Consider the following 19,608-nt stretch of genomic DNA (forward strand, 5'->3'; position numbering starts at 1 on the left):
AGCTAAAGTAGCTTACAAGCTGCATTTTCCTCTATAAAATCACTATATGTCAATAATTTTGTCCACTCGAAGCCCTCCTATCTTAGATTTAATCGGGGAGAGATGGGGAAGCAACAGGTTCCCCATCCTGTATCCCTCCACTTGATCCATTGGTGCCCCCATGCCCTTACCTTTTCAATGGGCTTTAAGTTTCACCCAGTGTATCAGATGTTTATGTCTCACTAAGGATATCCTCAGTACAATCTGGTACATCTTACAGCCCCAACCCCAGTTTCTGAGCAGCAAAGACAGCATTACCAGTAGTTCTGAAGAGACCGTCATCTCCGAACCTTTATATTCCTGGCTCCTTTTAGGCTGGAGCTGGAGATATTTGCAATTATCTCCCAGTTTTTCATTGTGTAAGGAGACTCTCTGATGCTCTGTTTTCCAAGAGAGATTAATATATTTCATTCTCTCGAGCCAGATGGAATCAGGTAAAGTGAGCAATGACTCTGTGAGAATTTCAGGATTCCTTATATTTCAGGGTCTCATTTTGTGGATGTTGCATTTCGACCCTCAGAAATGTACTGCAGCTGAAAGGGTTTGTGTTCCACCAACATTCAGCTGATGTCCAACCACACACAGCCTAACACTCAGGTCAATGCCCTGGCAGTAGTCATGATGCCTTCATTCTGTGGCAGCCCTTTGTACTATCTGCAACTTAGCCGTGATGACAAACCAAAGGCTGATGATACCACCGCATATATGTGGGAAACACACATATAATAAAATCCATGCTGCTGTGCAGGAGGAGGTAGAGAAGATTACTGAGATTAAACAATATGTTTGTTGCCTGGACCATTATGTGAGTTTACTTTACAGCAATCACCTCTAAACCAAACTCTGTGAAAAGGCCTGTACCGAGATGGTGTTGGACTCCTCTATATTCTGTGACTTTTACCACAGATGTTTTGACAGGCCTGCCAACAAACAGACACTGTGATGCACACAGGTTTCAACCATCTTTTAGACTGAGCCCTCTACTGCAGAGCATATACATCCACGTTCTCTGGGAGGCTGATACCTGTGCTATCCTTGTCCGCTGCTCGGACTGCATGCCACTCATGTCTGCTTTCTCAATGTGTCCAGATTCCATCTGATTGGCATTCTCAAAATATTGACAGCGTCCATATCAGAGTTTGTGGCTGCAAGTGTGACAGTGAGAGATGGTGTCTCTTCTTCGATTAGATTGTTGCATGTTTACATTTAATTTTGTGGATGTATCACCTTAGAATTATTTTCTGTTTACAGATATTGATGAATGCAAGAACATGTCCTTCTGTCCTAGTGCAAAATATGAATGTTTCAATATTTTTGGTGCTGCTCGATGTGCTTGTAGATATCACAGTGAAGATGGCGCTGCAACTTGTGGTGGGTTTGAAGAAATAGTAAATCAATGCGATGAATCTTATAAGGTGTCATGAAACTATTCATGTTTTATTCAATAAAGTACAATTTTGCTTTTCTTGATAAATTGTAGAATCATAGAGATGTACGGCACGGAAACAAACCCTTCAGTTCAACTTGTCCATGCTGACCAGATATCCTAACCTAATCTAATCCCATTTACCAGCATTTGGCCCAAATCTCTCTAAACTCTTCCTGTTCATATACCCATCCAGATGCCTTTTAAATGTTATAATTGTACCAGCTTCCACCACTTCCTCTGGTAGCTCATTCCATACATGTGCCAGACTCTGTGTGAAAAAATTGCCCCTTAAGTCCCTTTTATATTTTCCCCTCTTACCCTAAACCTATGCCCTCTAGTTCTGGACCCACCCACCCCAGGGAAAAGTCATGTCAATTTACCCTATCCATGCCCCTCATGATTTTATAAACCTCTATAAGGTCACCCCTCAGCCTCCGACACTCCAGGGAAAACAGCTCCAGCCTATTCAGCCTCTCCCTGTAGTTCAGACCCTTCATCCCTGGCAGCATCCTTGTAAATCTTTTCTGAACCCTTTCAAAGAGATTTCTATACCTTGGAGATTAGACGAGCTTCTGTCATTGCTTACAAAAAATTAAAAAGCTTGAACATAAAGCATGAATAAAAGCCTTTGTTCCAGGGCTTTACTGACTGTGAAGTCTACTCCATGATGGTCTCTATCTTGCTTACGTAACATTGTGAGTGTAAGTTCTAAATATGCACTCCCTGGTCCACAGAAATAAGAAAAACAAATTTCAGGTTATCTACCATGTATGGCATCTTTATCATTCAGTCCATGAACTTTACAAATATTACAGACTCAAGAAATAAGAACAAAAGTTAAAAATTAAGAATAATCAGCCTTTGGACCCCATTCAATTAGATCATGAATGACCAAGCAAAAATCTAGCGACGTCAGTTTTAAAATTTTCAATTGATTTAAAATTTAAATTTAGATTATTTATAATTATTATATATTACAATACTATAGACACTGAATGATTACCTGAACAATGAGATCTTTGATGTGTTTGAAATGATAAAATGCCAGGTCACAACATCTGATTCTCTTTCTAATTTTTTAAGACCTGCACTACAAATTCAAGAGGAAATAGTTTGTGAAGATTAGGAGTTAAGAAGAACAATGAGTGTCCACCAATGAGTGGAAATGCAAGTAATTGAAGTCAGGTTTACTAACAAAAATATGGCAGTATAATGCAAGATGTTGTGTGTTGTATGGAAGTAAGCATACAGAATAACATGGAGAAAAGATAGGAAGAAAGTAGAACCAGGCATGGACTGATCTACAGGTGTAGATAGACCCAGTAGTTAGACCCAGTGAATCCACAACAGGTGATAAAATGGAATTGGGACAAAGAGTAACAAAGTTCAATTGGTTAAACTTCAGTAAACTTCCATTTACACTCAGAGGTCCCACTTCAGTTGATGGATTTTGCACATTAGCTTGCTTTAACATGTAAAGGTTAAACATTTTGCAAAAAGCAAAAAGAAAATCTAGAAATAAAATATAAATCTGCTTATTAAAATTTTCAGGAAATAATAGGGAGAGCTGTGAAATTCAGTGACAAAACTACTGGTAAAGAAAGAAAATCAGAATCATGCTAATGAAAATAGAATTTGACCTATCAGCCCTAATGATTGTTATATACAAGGACAAATTTTCTGACTTATCATAAATAAAATCATGAAAATTCTACTAGTTATTATACATTACAAGTGTTAAGCTTGCAAGAACATTAATGTGGTTTGAAGCAAGCTTCCTGTTTGATTAGTAATTTAATGATATCGTAAAAAAGTTTAAGGCGATATGATGATGTATCTAATTGTGCCAATGATGATTATAATACACTAGTAATGAATTTTTAACAGTGCGATGTGCATGTACATACGCCTGGATCTTAGCAAAAACTCCAATGGTGATTAATTCCCTCAGTTAACATGGCCATTTTTGTAGAAAGGGCCTAGTTCTGGTGTGATGCTTTTAAAACTGGAACAAACTTCACAGAAATCTTGTGCTGAATACAGTTTTCATACTGCATTGAAAAAAAGCACAGTTGATTGATAACTCTAAGCCTGAAATCTTTGTCATTTACTTTCCCTAATATCATGATTACAATGCATATGCCTTTAGCTGCCTAATTTTATTCTTAATTGTAACTTTAAAATTTTTGCTTTGTGTTCTTTTTAAAATTCCTTTTTAACTTAATAAACATTCCTTTTGGACACATTTTGACATCAATCCTAGCCTTTGAAGTCACTTGTAATTAAGAAAAAGTCAAAGTTTGTTGATTTGTTTTGTAGCAACATAAAAATGTTCAGAGCCCTCTTCTTGTAGAATCTATGACAATGATAAACGTTTTGTCCTTTGCCTTGATTATTGGTACTTCAATAGAGTCATCCCTGAGCCCTTCTTGTCTCCTGTTTCTGAAGTTTTCTACTGTTAATTCAAGTGTCTAAATATGACTTTCAATTTAGTTGATTTTCATTGTGCCCTCCCCATGGTCTTGATTGTTCTGTAATAACAGCAGAATTGCGGAATACACTTTAGGTGAGGTTTAATCAATGCTTTATATAAATTGCTTTCTGAAATTTACAACACATCCTTTTCATAATACAAACCAAAACTGCATTTGCTATCTTTAAAACTGCCTCACAACCTGCTAATCCAGTCAGACACCTACCTACCAATCTCTTCCAATCCATCTCCTGCACTATATCCTATAGAATAAGACTTCACAGCTTATTTTGGAACTCTGTCTTCTAAATTTAATATTTTGCATTTGTTTTAAAAAACATCATTTTTCACTCCTGCTTCCCAACATACCAAAATGCATCTGTATTTCATCAGTTTGTTCTCAGTTGTTTGTGAACTTGTTTAAATCTGAGAGTTCTATTTCGCTATCCACTTCCAAATCACTTTCATATAGTGTAAACAACAATGGTTCAGAACAAACCCTTTTAAGCACTTTGCTGATCCATTTCCATAAAACAACCCATTCCTTCCATTGCTTCAGTCAATCTTTGATCCATTCTGAAGCTTCTGCTGTGTATGCCAGGTTGGGAAACAATTCCTTTTGTTTCCTCATATTTTAGGTGTATAATACATGGACTTCAAGCTCAAACACTTGCTAAAAGATTTAAGTTAGGGAGAAAGGATAACTCTTTAGTCAGAAAAGCAAAGAAGCCATTGCTTTCCTTCTCAATTCATTCAGAAAATACTCTTAGTGGGTCATTGATTTCACAGCAGCAGTGCAGACATCTGTGAGCTGGACTCATTCATTCCTCACAATTGAAACTCCTATTGGAAGCTAGGGAAACTGAATGAATTTATTATTTAGTTCTCACTTCCATTTTCTGCTCATAATTTCTATTGAATTGAACTGAACAGTGATAGAATGGTTTATGAAATAATAAGAACATCCAAATACCTTTAGGACAAGTGTGAAAATTGCACAATTAACTTTTCTGCAATATCTGTTTATTTGTCTGTTTGAACTTCAGACAAGTCATTCCAGCTGGTCTAGAGTCAAGGAAAGGCACAGATGAGAATTGTTTACTGGTACAATGGATTGTATCAAATTGCTGAGTTTGAGTTGCATGCTATTATTACTCCTGCCAATTATTTCCATTGGTGCTGAATATTAGATTACAATCGCTCATAATAAAATTCATTCCAAACCCAGTTTAATGTAATTTTATAAGGACAAGAATTTGGCAAGATACTGGATGGTGACAGTGTTTTATATATTTCACTCTTGTGAAATGAGTTACTGTCATACTTACATATTCGTTAGGAAGGTTTTGGAAAGGTTTTATGTTATTTTGTTCAACATTGACACTTTATATTCATGAATTCCCAAAAAAAAACTAAATGTTGCTTTTGTAAATTGATGCATTTATACTTAGTTTGACATACTTTTGGAACAGTAAAAAACTAAAGAGACACATGGAATGGCCAAAAATGAATTCTTGAGCAACTTTTAAAAGACTCTCTTCCCTCCCTGAAATAATGCAAGAAGTATCAATCACACTGCCACATTGCTGCTGAGTAAAATGATCATTTTGCAGAGCTAGGCTTATCTTATTTTCATGTTTTCAGTGGATCATGCACCCATGAATAAGTTGAACAACACTGTCAGCACAGCCCCAGTTCACCTCTCTGAATCGTAAAGCTATATTGCTTGGTAATACAGGAAATGCTGTCAAAGTTTTCCATCTTGCACACATTAGTATGGATGCAAGAATGCCAAATTTCCAAGGGAGCAACAATTTGAGAAATGGGGTGCTGACTGGTTTTCAAGTGATCACTGATTAATTGAGCAAATTGCTTTAGAGAAAGAACCAGGGAATAGTTTTCATGTAAATTCAAAGAAGTCATCATGACCAATCAGGCGTACCACCCATTCAGCCCCTGTCTATTGTAATATTTCCCTTTGAAATTTGATATTCTTGCATCTGTCCTGATGAATGCAAGATGAAAAGCTTTAACAGCACATTTTCAGCAACAAAACTTGTAGCACCTGTGCTGGAAAAGGAAAAAAAAACTTGGGTGGCATGGTGGCACAGTGGTTAGCACAGCTGCCTCACAGTGCTAGAGACCTGGGTTCAATTCCAGCCTCGGGTAACTCATGGTATGGAGTTTGTACATTCTCCCCATGTCTGCATGGGTTTCCTCCCACAGTCCAAAAATGTGCAGGTTAGGTGAATTGGCCATGCTAAATTGCCTGTAGTGTTAGGTGAAGGAGTAAATGTGGGGGGATGGGTTGTGCTTCGGCAGGTTGGAGTGGACTTGTTGGGCTGAAGGGACTGTTTCCACACTGTAAGTAATCTAAAATAACTTTTTTTTGTGCTAAAGAACTTATTTACTAGGGTTTACAAAGAGAAAAGTCAAACTTGTTAATTTAGAAAGTCATGATAAAATGTAATAACAGTTCATATTTGGCATTAATAAATCAACCTAGAGTGAATTGTAGGAATATTTCAGAATCCAGAACATACTTCTGCTTTCAAATTAGTTTGGTCATATTTTTGTCAATGAGAATTACTGAGACATTTTTCTTAAGCTTACAACACAGACGTCTGTTAGTACATTTTATACAAGTGTTCCCTTCAACCATTTAATGATATACTCAATGGCTTCTTTTCACAGATGAACCAACAAATCCACCAGGTAAGTCCAAAATAAAATTGAATTGTAGATGCAAGAAGGTTGCTGTTAAACTTCACTTTGCATATTGTCAAATGCCTGAGCAATGTTTGTGACACAGTAACAGGGTTGGTGGGTGGAAACAATGGTGGTAACCCTCAAACAATGATAAGCCTTCACAAACACACACAGTGATCTCCCCAATCTCATTTGTGTCATTGCAGAGAAACAGCAATTGGATTCTAGTACTTGAAGAAGAGAAGGAAGGGAAAATTGAAGTCTAAAACATGGTTGCTTGGAATTTCTCTTGTACACCTCTATTTGATACAGATGGAGGTGGACCTGATAGGCATATCATCTGACTTTTGCTGCAGCCTTTGCTGATGGTCATACCTAACATTCAGTCAATGCGTTTTAATAGTGATTAAGAGCAGAAACCCTCACAGTATCTTATTCCCCTTCTTTGCTAAAAGTTAAATCAAACAATGGTACATAATGGAGGTAATGGGAGCTTTGCCTCCTGTCTGGAATGATGGTGACAGCCCTGTATGGCCGCTTTCGGGAATGTCCGATACATTAAATGTTATCAGGTGACTGTTGCAACTTTTCTGAATTACCCAGCATCTTGGGGAGATTATGGTTCCTTACTGCTGTCTCCTTGGTAACAACATGTCCAATCAGAGTAGTCTTGCCAATAAATCAGAACCCTATTCTCTGGTATTATAAATTGATGTGATCAATTGACATCAGGCATTCTTCTGTTTGTCTTGATAAATGCGAGATGAAAAGCTTTAGGAACATGTTTCTCTTTTCAGCTGTAGCTGTTCCAATAAAGACTAAACAAGCAGGTCAATGGGTAGAAAGCAATACTTTTGTTTAAAGCAGCTGTCATGATAGGCACTGTATGAAGCTGTGAAATGTGAGTCCTGCAGTATTGCTAAGTGTGTGTCAGTAGGGGAAGCATTGGAAGCAATGATTAATCATTTAGAGAGATTATCCTGGATTTTCTGATGGCCAGATAGTCAGTCTGCAGAAGAAGTGGGAATTGTGCTTCAGGATTCTGTGGACTCTAGACACAGAAAACTTTTGTGGAATTGACCACAAAATCAAAGATTCTGAGTAGCAATTTTGCTGCAGACAGAATCCACCAACAGTATCCATTTAAATTGGAGAATTTGGAAGGTTCCTCTGAATTAAGTAAATAATTAAATGATAGATTAAAAACCCAGTTTAATTCCTGGATAAGTATCAAATTGACCCCCGACTTAATTAAGATTCTAACCCCTACCTCAATTAAACCTTCCCTGACCCCTTACACTCCCCAGTGGCTGATCCAACCATTCCCTAACCGTGGGTCATGGCAATCTCCTCTCCATGCAGGACCTGACACCCACCCTCTCTCTACAGGATTCAATCAGGTCTCTCTCTCTTTCTCCACCACCTCTCCCCCCCCACCCCCCCCCCACCACCCCACCCTGTGGACTCAATATCCTTCTTCTCCCCATGATGAAACAAATCCCACCATCAAACCCAATCCCAATGCATCACCAAGCCCACCTCCCCACCACCCACCCCATCCCTGCTGCCAGACCCAATACCACCCCAACCCAGCTGCTGGATCTCTCACACCCCTTTTCCTCCCCAAGGCCCTCCTGTACTGTCATGGAATGTGACAATTCCACCCCCCCCCCCCCCAATAAACCCCATCCACTACAACTTGCCCTAAGCAGTTGCCCTGCCCCCAATACCATCCCCCCCACCCTACACCGTGCCCTAAACAATCTCCCCGCCCCCATTGCGATTCCCTCCCACCCACTGCATCATGCCCTAAACAAACCGCCTGCCCCTTTATTACCATCACCCCACACACTACACCTTGCCCTACATGATCCCCGTCCCCAATACCATCACCCCCCCCACCCACCGCTCCTTGCCCTAAACAGTCCCCCCACCCCCAATTCCATTCCCTCCACCAACTTCACATTGCCCTAAACAATCCCCTCACTCTCAGTTCCATTCCCTCACCCACTACACCTTGCCCTAAACGATCCCCCTCCCCCAATTCCATTTCCCCTACCCACTTCATCTTGCCCTAAACAATCCCCCCACCCTCAGTTCCATCCCCCCACCCACTACACTTTGCCCTAAACAATCCCTCACCCCCAATACCATCCCCCCCCCCCACCTAACACACCTTGCCCTTTACTGTGAGAGCATGCTTCTTTAACCCTGCACTTAGACATTTTGCTTATTTCTGATGCGCAGAGATAGCAAATTTCAGAATAAACATATTTGCTGATGGCAATTCATTATCAGTTGCTCAGGTATCCTTGGTGTTACTAGGACTTGCCAGTGCCCAGACTGAATGAATTCACCAACATCACTCTGGGGTTACCACTGGACACATGAATTCTATACAGTTTGGAAACAGACCATTCAGCCCATCACTTCCACACCCACTCTGTTAAGAGCATCCCACCCAGGCCCACCTTCCTACCCTATCTCTGTAACCCTGCATCTTCCACAGCTCGTCCACCTAACCTGCACATCTTTGGACTGTGGGAGGAAACTGGAGCATCCAGAGCAAACCCACACAGACACAGGGAGAATGTGCAAATTTCACACAGTCACCCTAGGGTAGAACCACACCCAGGTCCCTAGTGCCATGAGGCAACAATGCTCACCACTGAACCACCATTGCTGCTCCCATTAGAAACCATCAGCAGTAACATCCCATTAAACACATTAAAGAAGGAGATCAGCATTTGTCATGGTTTGTCCATGTTTTATATTTATTGTTCTCCACCAAACTAATGGGTGGTATCTGCTTTCTGAGTTGAGGGTCCCAACAATGGGTCTGGAAACAAAGTGGCTGTCCCTGTGCAGTCACACTGTTTCCAGCCAATTTGACATGCAGTGGTGAAGGGACCAGCCAATCATGCAATGGGGATGGACAGCAAATCACTGGCCCATCAATACCTCATGGGCACCAGGCAATCAGACAAACTCCTTGACATCCAGCAGCAAGAACCTAACAGAATCTGCTATGACTAGTACCCTCATCCTACCAAAAATTCCCCACACACCCAGAATCAGTTAGCTCCCTGAAGCCAACACACTGCAATATTGCTCAGTCAATTTTGAGCTTGCCTCCATCATACTGAACTCTAATTCATCTGCCTTGCTGTTTTGGTAGCTCTTTCACCTGTGGTCATGCATATGTGGTCTTTCACCTGTGGTCATGCCTCCCCACACTCGAACAGCCTGCTCATTACCTTCGACCAGCTATCCGTTATCCTTCAACCTCCTCTATTGTCCTTAACCTGTCTTCTCTTACCCTCAAACCCCAGGATCATGCAATTGATCTTCCCTATCTAAATCCTGATCTCCCCACAATGATGCTTGACCTACTGTTTGTAGACATTGGCCTTCCTTATATAGTCCAGCATCTTCCTCCTGTCCGTCATGAGCCTCTGAAGGGTTGCTATCTGCCTTCCTTCATCGGTCAGTTCTGCTTAGTTTGCCAATTGAAGCCACCACCCGATCTCAGTGCATCAATGTCTCCCCTCCCATGGTTCAACAAAGCTCCTCATACAAGAAAGGCAGCTCCTACTCAATGCAAATCCACCGGGAAGACTACTTCACCTGCTGAACACCCCATTTAACAAGTTGTCAATCTGTCAACACATGGTTTTTATTTACTGTCTGTGTAATTCCAAAGGTACAATTTAATCTGATGAAGTAGGGTTTTAATGAGCATTAAGACATGCAAATGTATTAAACAGAGGTTTCCACCACTTGCTATTGGGAAGCAGCATCTGTCCTCAATCTTCTGTCAACTTAATAATCAATTTTCATCCTGCTGTCTCCTGCTCAAATAGATAGCTCCATCTACCTCACCTCCCACTCCCAAGAGTTTCACCTGATTCCATCTTTCCTACTGGAAATGAGCCACGTCTGTAAAACAGAAATAATAATGTTGATTCTGTAAGTCACCAGTTATTCTTTCCATTTGGAATCTCCAAGGAAATCTGCAATTATATGCTGAAGATTTTTCTGAGCACCTTTATCCTTATTCTGCGTTTATACCTTTTAGGGTGGAATGTTTTCAACTGTACTGTCAAATGGAAAACCTTAAGGAAGTCTGCTGTACTTTTGAATGTTAATAGTACTCTGTTCAAGGCTGAGGCCAAGAAATATGCCAACAAGGTAGGATGCTCTGAAGAAGGGTCGCTGGACTCAAAATATAGACTCGGCTTTCTCTCCACAGGTGCCGCCAGACCTGCTGAGTTTCACCGGTGATTTCTGTGTTTGTTTCAGATTTCCAGCATTAACAGTTGCTTGCTTTTCATTAGGATATGTAACTTACTCAAGTATTGCTTGCTTGAACATAAACATAAATGTGCAATATAATCATAGCATGCATTAAACAATTTTGAAGCATGAATTATTTATCAACTTGGACAAATGCATTTTTTTCTTTCCTTTGTACAATAGTGAGAAAATCACACACTATATTACATTCCTTTACTTTTCTTCACTGAAGTGGGGTACCTTTTCTAGTCAAGCCATAATATGAAACGATTAAATAATTCTGTCCTCCTCCTGGTTCTGGAGTCAAATCCTGTCTAGGTACCAATGACTTACTGCGATAGCATACATCACCTAGGTTTACTACTGAGTTCTGTGACCAATAGGTTATTGTGCTTATTGAAAGCAAAACAGAAAGCACTTGATAAACTTAGCAGATTTTTGGTATATCTGTGGAGAGAAAATAATTAATATTTCAAGGAGCTGTGAAAGTTGCTAATGATGCTGGAACATGAGGCAACTTTCCTCCCTTCACATCTGCTTCTATTTCAAGGGATAGGCTGGCCACAGATATCCAGTACAAACCCATCGACTCCCACAGTTACCTGGACTGTACATCTTCACACCCTGCTTCCTGGAAGGACTCTATTCCAATCGCCAAGTTTCTCCATCTCCGATGCATCTATCCTGATGGTGCCACCTTCCACAGGGGAGCCTCTGAAATGTCCACATTTCCTCAATCGAGGATGCCACAGCACCATGGTTCACAGGGCCCTCAGCTGGGTCCGACCTATCTTCCGCATTCTGCCGTCATCCCTTCCCTTCCCTCCCACAACAGCAATTAGGTCACCATGTCCTCCATTTTAACCACACCAGTATCCTCATTCAAAGGATCATTAGCTGCCATTTCCGCCACCTCCATCACCAGACACATATTCCCCTCCCCTTCCTTGTCAGCCTTCTGCAGGGACTGTATCCTCTGGGACACCCTGTTCCACTCCTCCTCCATTCCCAACACCCTGCTCACTCCCCACCCCCCTCCACAGCCCCATGACAGCTCCCATGTAGATGCTTGCTTCCTATTGCTTCCTACTGTTCGCTATCAAAAGCCCCAGACTCACTATCCAGGTGAAGCAGCACTTCTAGTCTACTGTATTCACTGCTCACGATGTGATCTCCACTACACTGGGGAGATGAAATGCGGACTGGGTGACTGGCTTTGCAGAACATGTTCATTCTATCTGAAAAAAAGATGCTGTCTCTATCCCAGGTTCATTGTAGTGCTCCGGTGAAGCTCAGCACAAGCTGGACAAATAACACCTCATCTTCCATCGAGGTATCTTACACCCTTCAGGACACAACATTGTGTTTAACAATTTCAGAGCATGAACATCTTCCTCCGTGATCCTTACTAACACCAACCCTCCCAGATCCTCTTCTTTACGTGTTGCTTCCAGCACAACCAACTCATTTTCAAATGTTGACACTTCCCTTTTGCACCCATTCTGTACTTATCTCTCTGCCGGTTTATAATCTTTTTTTCTGCTTCTCAAATTTTTTTCTTTTCCTTTGTTGGCTCTGTCTCCTACCATTCGCGTTTCTCTTCCCTAACTCCATACCCCTCCCCTCCTCCCCCCCCCCCACTCCCCACACACACACACACACACACACACACACACACACACACACACACACACACATTATCAGAATGATATTCCACTATTTCCCAATTGCTTTCTGTTCTGTTGATGGCTCACTGGACTTGAAACTAACTCGTTACGTCTGTTTTTCTCTCTCTACAGATGCTGCCAGACCGGCTGAATTTCTGGTTTTATTTCAGATCTCCAGCATTTTCAGCTTTTTGTTTTATTCTGTGCTGATTTACTCTGGGCTAGAGTGGGGGTGGAAGTGGACACAGTGCATTCAGGCTAGGAAAGTAGGAAAAAAATAGCCAATATTCCCAGTTACTACTCAATGACATGTAGATTTTAGGTGAGGAAGTAGAGGTTGGTTCTGAGGGTTGGTAGGGTTGGGGGCAATTTTCTTCTTGTGTAATATGTAGAAAAGTCCTAATTGTTTCTAAGAAGCAAGTTTATGATTTCACTACATCTATTATACCAAGGAAATGTCTACCTATTGTCAGGCAAAGCTGTGATGATGTTTTTTGCTAATGAAAATGCACTTATTGTGGAATCACAGACCAGTGGCATCTTGCATGTGTACCATCTTTAATTTACTAAACCGCTTGCTGTGATCTACAGGGACATAAGGAAACACAGATTCCAAGCCAAAGGAAAAGAGTTGAGGAGGGATGACCGTTAGCTTAGTTTAGGATGTAGTGTTAAGGACATTCTTAAAGGGAGAGAGAGGAATGTAAAAGTAAAAGGGTTTAGAGGGAGGATTTCAGTGAGGCAGCCAAATATGCAACAGACAGTGAATTTCGAATGAGCCAACAGAAGGGTGGATGAGTTTAGAACAAATAAAGATGCGTGCCATCATTGTGCATGTGAAAAACAGACATTATGTTTATGGATGATATTGTTAATCATTAGTACATGGGTGAATAAGAGAGGAGGGCCAAGAGTGGATCCAGCCATTGATGCTGCTGAGAGATGGGAAAAGAAGCTGATAGCTGGAAATATTCTGGCTGTGTTTGGATAAGGATTTGGGAATTATGGAGAGCAGTTCATGATGCTTTGCTTTACACTAGAGAAGAGGCATTAGGGCGTTAGAGGTAGGTGATGAGGTCACCCCTGTTAAAAGTAGTAGAGAGACTTGGGAATTTCTTCCTCTGCACACCATCCCACGGCTGCATGGAGAGACTCTAGACTTTACGCTTATAGAACATAGAACATTACAATGCAGTACAGGCCCTTCGGCCCTCGATGTTGCGCCGACCTGTCATACTAATCTGAAGCCCATCTAATCTACACTATTCCATGTACGTCCATAAGCTTGTCCAATGACGACTTAAATGTACTTAAAATTGGTGAATCTACTACCATTGCAGGCAAAGCATTCCATACCCTTACTACTCTCTGAGTAAAGAAACTACCTCTGACATCTGTTCTATATCTATCACCCCTCAATTTAAAGCTATGCCCCCTCGTGCTCGCCGTCACCATTCTTGGAAAAAGGCTCTCCCTCTCCACCCTATCTTATATGCCTCTATTAACTCACCTCTCAACCTTCTTCTCTCTAACAAAAACAGCCTCACATTCCTCAGCCTTTCCTCATAAGACCACACCAGGCAACATCCTAGTAAATCTCCTCTGCACCCTTTCCAAAGCTTCCACATCCTTCTTATAATGCAGTGACCAGAACTGTATACAATACTCCAAGTGCGGCCGCACCAGAGTTTTGTACAACTGTAGCATAACCTCATGGTTTCGGAACTCGATCCCTCTCTTAATATAAGCTGTATGCATTCTTAACAATCCTGTCAACCTGGGTGGCAACTTTCAAGGATCTGTGTACCTGAACACCGAGATCTCTCTGCTCATCTACATTACCAAGAATCTTACCATTAACCCAGTACTTTGCATTCCGATTACTCCAACCAAAGTGAATCACCTCACACTTGTCCGCATTAAACTCAATTTGCCACCTCTCAGCCCAGCTCTGCAGCTTATCTATGTCTCTCTGTAACCTACAACATCCTTCGTCACTATCCACAACTCCACCGACCTTAGTGTTGTCTGCAAATTTATTAACCCACCCTTCTACGTCCTCATCCAGGTTGTTTATAAAAATGATGAACAGCAGTGGACCCAACACCAAGCCTTGCGGTACACCACTGGTAACTGGACTCCAGGATGAACACTTCCCATTAACCACCACCCTCTGTCTTCTTTCAGCAAGCCAATTACTGATCCAAAATGCTTTATCTCCCACAATCCCATTCCTCCACATTTTGTACAATAGCCCACTGTGGGGAACCTTATCGAATGCCTTGCTGGAATCCATATACACCAAATCAACCGGTTTACTCTCATCTACCTGTTTGGTCACCTTCTCAAAGAACTCAACAAGGTTTGTGAGGCAGGACCTACCCTTCACAAAACCGTGCTGACTATCCCTAATCAAATTATTCTTTTCTAGATGATTATAAATCCTATCTCTTATAACCTTTTCCAACACTTTACCAACAACTGAAGTAAGGCTCACTGGTCTATAATTACCAGGATTGTCTCTACTCCCCTTCTTGAACAGGGAAACCACATTTGCTATCCTCCAGTCTTCTGGCACTAATCCTGTAGACAATGACAATTTAAAGATCAATGCCAAAGGCTCGGTAATCTCCTCCCTGGCTTCCCAGAGGATCCTAGGATAAATTCCCAGGGGACTTATCTATTTTCACACTTTGCAGAATTTCTAATACCTCTTCCTTGTGAATCTCAATCACACCTAATCTAGTAGCCTGTATCTCAGTAATCTCCTCGATAACATTGTCATTTTCTAGAGTGAATACTATTGAAAAATATTCATTTAGTGCTTCCCCTATCTCCTCTGACTCCACACATAACTTCCCACTACTATCTTTGATTGGCCCTAATCTTACTCTCATCATTCTTTTATTCCTTAAATACCTATAGAAAGCCTTAGGGTTTACCCTGATCCTATCTGCCAACAACTTCTCATGTCTCCTCCTGGCTCTTCTGAGCTCTCTCTATACGTCTTTCCTGGCTACCTTGTAACCCTCAAGCGCCCCAACTGAGCCTTCACATCTCATCCCAACATAAGCCTTCTTCTTCCTCTTGACCAGAGATTCCACTTCCTGAGTAAACCACGGCTCCCCCGCTCTACAGCTTCCTGCCTGCCTGATAGGTACATACTTATCTAGGACATAACAGAAATGTGATCACTATCACCAAAGTGCTCACCTACTTCCAAATCTAACACCTAGCTGGGCTCATTACCCAGTACCAAATCTAATGTGGCTTTGCCCCTTGTTGGCCTGTCTACATACTGTGTTAGGAAGTCCTCCTGCACATACTGGACAAAAACTGACCCATCTATAGTACTGGTACTATAGTGTTCCCAGTCAATATTTGGAAAGTTGAAGTCCCCCATGACAACTCCCCTGTCTCTCTCACTCCTATCGAGAATCATCTTTGCTATCCTTTCCTCTACATCTCTAGAACTATTCGGAGACCAACAGGGTGACCTCACCTTCCCTGTTACTAATTTCAGTTGACGAGTCCTCAAGCATCCTTTCTGCCACTGTAATACTGTCCTTGACCAACAATGCCACACCTCCCCCTCTTTTACCATCTTCTCTGTTCTTACTGAAACATCTAAATCCTGGAACATGCAACAACTATCCCTGTCCCTGCTCTAACCATGTTTCCGAAATGGCCACAACATTGAAGTCCCAGGTACTAATCCATGATGCAAGTTCATCCACCTTATTCTGGATGCTCCTGGCATTGAAGTAGACACACTTCAAACCAACTTCTTGCTTGCCGGTGCCATCTTGTGTCCCTGAAACTTGATTTTGGACCTCCCGACTCTCAACCTTTTCTATACTCAAACTACAATTTTGGTTCCCATCCCCCTGCTGGATTCGGTTAAACCCACCCCAATAACCTTAGTGAATTTTCCCACCCAGGATATTGGTACCCCTCTGGTTTAGATGAAGACCATCCTGCTTGTAGAGGTCCCACCTACCCCAGAAAGAGCCCCAATTATCCAAGACTCCAGAACCCTCCCTCCTGCACCATCCCTGTAGCCACGTGTTCAACTCCTCTCTCTCCTTATTCCTTGCCTCACTAGCACGTGGCATGGGCAATAAACCAGAGACAATAACTCTGTTCGTCCTAGTTCTAAGTTTCCATCCTAGCTCTCTGAATTTCTGCCTTAAATCCCCATCTGTCTTCCTACCAATGTCACTGGTGCCTATGTGGACCACGACTTGGGGCTGCTCCCCCTCCCCCTTAAGGATCCCAAAAACACGATCAGAGACATCACGAACCCTGGCACCTGGTAGGTAACACACCAACTGTGAGTCTCTCTCGTCCCCACAGAACCGCCTATCTGTTCACCCTAACTATGGAGTCCCCAGTGACTACTGCTCTGCTCCTCTTGCCCCTTCCCTTCTGAGCAGCAGGGACAGACTCTGTGCCAGGGCCCTGTACCCCACTGCTTTCCCCTGGTAAGTCGTCCCCCCCAACAGTATCCAAAACGGTATACTTATTATTAAGGGGAATGGCCACAGGGAATACCTGCACAGCCAGTTGGTTCCCTTTCTGTCCCCTGACTATAACCCATTTGCCTTTTTCTTGTACCTTAGGAGTGACTACCTCCCTGTAACTTCTCTCAATAACCCCCCTGCCTCCCGAATGATCCGAAGTTCATCCAGCTCCAGCTCCAGTTCCCTAACGCGGTTTTTGAGGAGCTGGAGTTGGGTGCACTTCCCGCAGATGTAGTCAGCGGGGACACGAGTGGTGACCCTTACCTCCCACATTCTGCAGGAGGAACATTCAACTGCCCTAACCTCCATTCCCACTATTCTAAATTCCCAAAGAGACTGATAAAAAAATACGGAATTAAAAAAAAACTCATTACTTTACCAATCTGGCACACAGGTCCTTTTTCTTTTGATTAGATGAGGAGGATGGGTGGGAGACACTACCCGAGTAGTGTTTCAGGTAATGCAACCACACAAATACATGACTTCCCAGAAGTCCTTCGCTCCTCCCTCTCACCTCTCAGCATATGGAGGCCTGACTCCCAAGGTAAGTCCCTTTTAATGTGGGAAAACTCACCATTCCCAGCAGCCCTTGCTTCACCTCTCCTCTCCTCGCCACTCTGGCAAAATGGAGGCCCGACTCCCAAGGTAAGTCCCTTTTAATGGGGCAGCACACTGGCCCATTGGTTAGCACTGCTGCCTCACAGCACCAGGGTCCTGGCTTCGATTCCCGCCTCTCTGAGTGGAGTTTGTACATTTTCCCTATGTCTGTGTGGGTTTCCTCCGGGTGGTCCAGTTTCCTCCCACAATCCAAAGGTGTGCAGGTCAGGTGAATTGGCCATGCTAAATTGCTCACAGTGTTAGTCAGGGGTAAATATAGGGTAGGGGAATGGGTTTGGGTGGGTTTCCCTTCAGAGGGACGGTGTGGGCTTGTTGGGCCGAAGGGCCTGTTTCCACACTGTAGAGAATCTAATTTAAACTCACCCTTCCCGGCAGCCCTCGCTTCACCTCTCCTTCTCTCCTCGCCACTCTGGCAAAATGGAGGCCCGACTCCCAAGGTAAATCCCTTTTAATGCAGGAAAACTCACTCTTCCCTGCAGCCCTCACTTCACCTCGCCTTCTCTCCTCGCCGCTCTGGCAAAATGGTGCTGTCTTTGTCACTGTGAATGCAAGAAGACATTTGTAGAGTTCTGAAGGTAGTAGCAGGCAATTGAGAATGGACTCAGGTCATGCATTATGGTCTTAATTACATGAGTTGGAATTTAATGTATGCAAAGGGATTGAAGTCTGAATATTGACAGGAACCCCATATCACCTCTGTTGAGGACAGTTCACTGGTGTTAAGGGAGTTCTCAGATTGAAGTTGTCAGGCATTTAAATGACCAGGAGTAGGCCTTGCCTATTATTAAGGATCCTGAGGATGGAGGTCTTGCCCTATCCCATGTGTTATGGACTAAGCCAGACCACTCAAAACATTCTTAAGCAGGCAGCTCAGACCATAAATTTGCAATTTATTTCAGTAAGTGTACAGTGAAAATTACCCGGATTAAGTTAGCTAGGTTGACGACAAGATTTTAAAACAGACAGAAATTTATTTACAAAATTACACAATGAAACACAATGAAACACAAAGAACAGAATAAAATACCTCTACTTTACTAGGCCAATCCAACTAGACTTAATTATGCTGTTCCAGATACACACAACAGTCCAATAAGCAAACTCCCTTTAAAATCTAGTATAAATGGAACATAAGCTTACAGATTGAAGTTGAAGGGCAGAAAGAGAGAGAGAGAGTTTCCACACAGTTCCCTGTTGAACTTCCAACCAGTTCAAGACTGAACTAAACTGCTCAGCTCAGCTAACTAGAGAGCTGACCACTCCCCTTTCTTTACACAGATCACTTCTAAAACATGACCACTTTGGCCTGAAGTTTCATCTGTTTACATATGAACAAAAGACGTCTCAAAATCCATTTCATCTCTGTACCAAACTGAACTGATTGGAGCCTCACCTGGTTTATTAGCCCTCTGAAAAAAATCAAGGTCACAGTATCCTTGAGCCAAGAAACAGCTTTTAGGAAAAAAATGGACTAGCTTTGTGATACCTCCCCCCATTAAAAAAACAGTGAACCATCAATACCAAAGATGGCTTCATTTTTAACCCTTCAAAACCCAGTTAGTAGTCTACACACACATTTACACTATACTAACTATAAACATGCAAACATGCACAACCACATGCAAATTCAGGCCATGGTACACCTGCCACCAAACGCTTCATTTGAATCTCGATAACACATTCGGCAATCACATTTTCGCGACCTGCCACATGCTCAATTGTCAAATTGAATGGCTGCAACACCAAGCTCCATCTAAACTGTCTGGCATTTTTGCCCTTAAATTTTTCCACAAATGTCAATGGGTTGTGATCAGTATATACGATTGTCTCATACGCATTGCTGGTAATATAAAC

The sequence above is a fragment of the Chiloscyllium punctatum genome, chromosome 11, assembly GCF_047496795.1.
Source record: "Chiloscyllium punctatum isolate Juve2018m chromosome 11, sChiPun1.3, whole genome shotgun sequence".
NCBI classification, from domain to species: domain Eukaryota; kingdom Metazoa; phylum Chordata; class Chondrichthyes; order Orectolobiformes; family Hemiscylliidae; genus Chiloscyllium; species Chiloscyllium punctatum.